The 3,722-nt window shown below is 39.7% G+C and overlaps 1 pseudogene across 1 annotated transcript; it reads right to left on the bottom strand.

Moving 5' to 3' along the window:
* Positions 1–1,401: 1,401 nt before the first annotated feature.
* LOC308269100 (histone H3.3C-like) lies at positions 1,402–1,814 on the bottom strand (annotated as a pseudogene). The gene has a single exon. The product of its transcript is annotated as a histone H3.3C-like (transcript).
* Between the last annotated feature and the right edge of the window lie 1,908 nt (positions 1,815–3,722).

The raw sequence follows: 3,722 nt of genomic DNA, 5'->3' as shown, positions 1-3,722 counted from the left end.
CTTAATGTTTAGCTAAGTATTTATTAATACATGTAGGTCTCTCCCTAATATGCAGAATCTAGGGAGAAAAATGACTCATAGGAGGAACTCTAGATGAAGAAGGAGAAACTACAGATGAGCAAATAAGGCTACCCTACTGAGGGTGATGAGCGGGAAGAGAGAAATTCCCTAATGTACATGATGTACATCCACAAACATATCAAAGTCAATCACTAAGCCAAATACGAGAAAGAGGGTAGAAGGAGAAAATGGGGTAGGAATTGGGGAAAGGAATGAGTGATGTGTCGTGTATTCCTCTACCATCTTGTACTCCATTAAGATATATGACTACAATGCACCAATAAAAATTAAAAAAAAAGAAAACCCTGAAAAATAATACATTGGGTGAGGAAACCACCTGAAACCAACAGAAAATCACTTATTTAAATATTTTTTGCAGAAAAGTTTAAGAAGTTTATTTATAATTATTATAAAATTCAACTGCTGAAACTTGTTCACTGAAACATTTTGGAGCTGGACGTGGTGACGCATGCCTATAATCCCAGTACTTGGGAGGCTGAGAGAGGATTGCAGGTTTGTGGCCAGCCTCAGAAAGTAGTGGGTTTTGCCAGGTGTGGTGGCACATGCTTGTAATCCTAGCACTTGGGAGGCTGAGACAGAAGGATCACACAGGTTCAAAGCCAGCCTCAGCTACTTAGTGAGGCTCTCAGCAACTTAGGGAGACCCTGTTTCCAAATAAAGTATAAAATAAGTCTGGGAGTATAGCCCAGAGGTAGAAAACTCCCTGGGTTCCACCCCTAGTACCACACAAAAAAAAAAAAAAAAAAAATAGTGAGTTTCTCACCAACCTAGCAAGACCCTATTTCCAAGTAAGATATAAAATTGGGCTGTGAGTATAGCTTGAAGATAGAATTCCTTGGGTTCAATCCCTGGTACCACACATGCACACATACACAGACGCAATTTTTTATTTGGATTAATGCTTTATGTCCTTGCATTTTTATGTCATTGTGAATATATTAAAAATTTGCAAACAAATGAAACAAAAACTGTCAATACCTGCTTTGGTGGTACTGGGGTTCCTGGAAACCCTTCTACCTCGGGGCTACACTCCCAGACACCTATTTTTTATATTTTTATTTGGAAACAGGGTCTCTTAAGCCAGCGCGGCTGGCTTCGAAACTGCGCGATCCTCCTGTCTCCGCCTCCCAAGCATGGGAATTACAAGCATGCGCCACCACGCTCAATACCTGATTTCTGTCTCCTATTTTTCCACTCGCAATCATATTCATAGGTACCTTCTGAGCCCATAGAAAAATATATCTAACGTTCAGAACTACCAATAACAGGAAGAAGAAAAAAAGGTTTTGAGAATGAAATGTTTCCCATCATAGTGGATTCTTAAGCATGTTCTCCATGTGTGCGGCATGCTAACTGGATATCTTTTGGCACTGTTACACATTTGGCATGGATAGCACACAGGTTGGTATCTTCAAAAAGGCCAAACAGATGGGCCTCACTTGCTCCTGCAAAGCTCAAATAGCTGCACTCTGGAAGAGCAAATATGTTTTGAAGTCCTGAGCAATTTCTCGCACCAGACTCTGGAAGGGGAGATTGCGAATCAGAAGTTCAGTGGACTTCTGATAACATCTAATTTCACAATACCATGGTACCAGGCCTGTAATGATGAGGTTTCTTCACCCTTCCACCCTTCTAGTAGAGAGCACATTCTTGCGAGTGGCTTTTGTAGCCAGTTGTTTCCTGGGTGCTTTACCACAGGTCAATTGGCGGGCAGTCTGTTTAGTACAAGCCATGGTAGAAAGATCTCCTTATATACTCCTGATCCCTTTCTCTTTTGGCTGGAGCTCAAAAAACGAGAGGCAGAGTTGACGTCAGAGAGCAATGGCAGCTATAAACACAACTGATCTAAGGAATTAGAGGGTCCAATCCTCAAAGCACAAAAAGGTCCAGGAATAATTCCTGTTTCTGATAGCCACAGTAGAAAGAAAAAAAATTACTAGGCCAAAATGACTAATCCAATATTCATTAATGAGAAAATCTCAGCTAAGGAAGAAGAGGATTTCTTCACCACAGCACTCACGAATTAAGTCGTGGACAGTGGTAGGGGAAAAAATGAAACCATTTCATAATGATACCACACACACACACACACACACACACACACACACAAAGAAACTTTCAAGAAATTAGTTGCATATGTGATACTAGATATATGGTATGTGATACCAGAAACTTCTTTTTTAAAAAATACATTTTAATAAAAATGGAACTGGTAGCAACCAACCTTTGGAAATGATGCAGATGATGTGCTTTTGGTAGATGTCCACAGAGAGTCTCTCTTATCTTTGGATTTACCGTGATCAAATTTTGAGATGTATTTTGTGAAGGAACTGCTCTAGAATCAAATGGCTGATAAATGGTTTCAGGTGTTTCCAATAAAGATGTCTATTTTCCAAATTGAACAAAAGTGAATGAAATCATCATTAAATTATGCTTTAGCTATTTCTTTAAAGAAATTCTAGCTTATTAGTAATGAAATAAACTAGAATTCATCCCCCCTCCAAAAGAAAGTACCTGCAAAGCTAGGTACAATGGTGCATGCCTACAATTCCAGTATTTGGGAGGCTGAGACAAGAGGATTACAGGTTATGGCCAACCTCAGCAATTTATTGGAGTCCTCTGAAACTTAGTGAGACCTTGTTTTAAAATAAAAATTAAAAGGAGCCGGGTGTGGTGACATATGCCTGAAATACCAATACTTGGGAGGCAGAGACAGGAGAATCACAGGTTCAAGGATAGCCTTAGTAATTTAGTAAAATTCTCAGCAACTAGTGAGACTCTGTTTCAAACTAAAAAAAAAAAAAAAAAAAAGCTATGGGGTTATAGCTCAGAGTTAGAATGCTCCTGAAGTAAAAAATTAAAAATAAGTAAAAAGCCAGATGTGGTGGTACATGCTTCTAATTCTAGTACTTGGGAGACGGAGATCTCAGCAAGTTGTGAGATTCTCATCAACCTAGCGAGACCATGTTTCAAAATTTAAAAAGAAAGAAAACAGGGCTGGGGATGTATCTCAGAGATAGAATGCCCCTGGGTCCCATCCCCAATACTGCAAAACAAACAAAACAGGGCTGGAATGTAGCTCAGGGGTAGAAAACCTCTGATTCAAGCCCCAGTACCTTCACCATCCAAAAAAAAAAAAAAAAAAGTACCTATAAGAAACCTACAACTAACATTGTACTAAATGGTAAAAACCTGACAATCGGGGGGGGGGGGATTTGTTTGAATGCTCTACTAAGCATTGCACTGGAAACTCTAACGAGTACAATAAAAAATATAAAGATTTTTTTTAATGTGCAAATGTTTGCCTAGGACGCCTAAGGCTCTGAGTTTCCTTAGCATCTGGTTTTATTTTACCTAATTTTTTGGTACGAGAGACTGAACCCAAGGGCCTTCTATCTTTGAACCATTTTTTAATTTACTTATTTACGTATTTATTCAAACAGGGCCTCCCTGGCGTCTCGCTGAGTTGCAGAGGCTGTCCTCGAATCTGCGATCCTCCTGTCTCAGCTTCTCAAGTACTGAAATTCCAAGCGTGCGCCAACACACCTGGCTATAAGGGGTGTGCAGATTCAAGGCCAAGCGCGCAGTAATTTAGCGAGATCCTATATCAAAATAAAAAATAAAAATAGGGCTGAGGGTGC

The sequence above is a fragment of the Muscardinus avellanarius genome (genome assembly GCF_963383645.1).
Source record: "Muscardinus avellanarius genome assembly, chromosome: 10".
In the NCBI taxonomy this organism is placed as follows: Eukaryota; Metazoa; Chordata; class Mammalia; order Rodentia; family Gliridae; genus Muscardinus; species Muscardinus avellanarius.
This window is presented reverse-complemented; position numbering and strand designations above follow the sequence as displayed.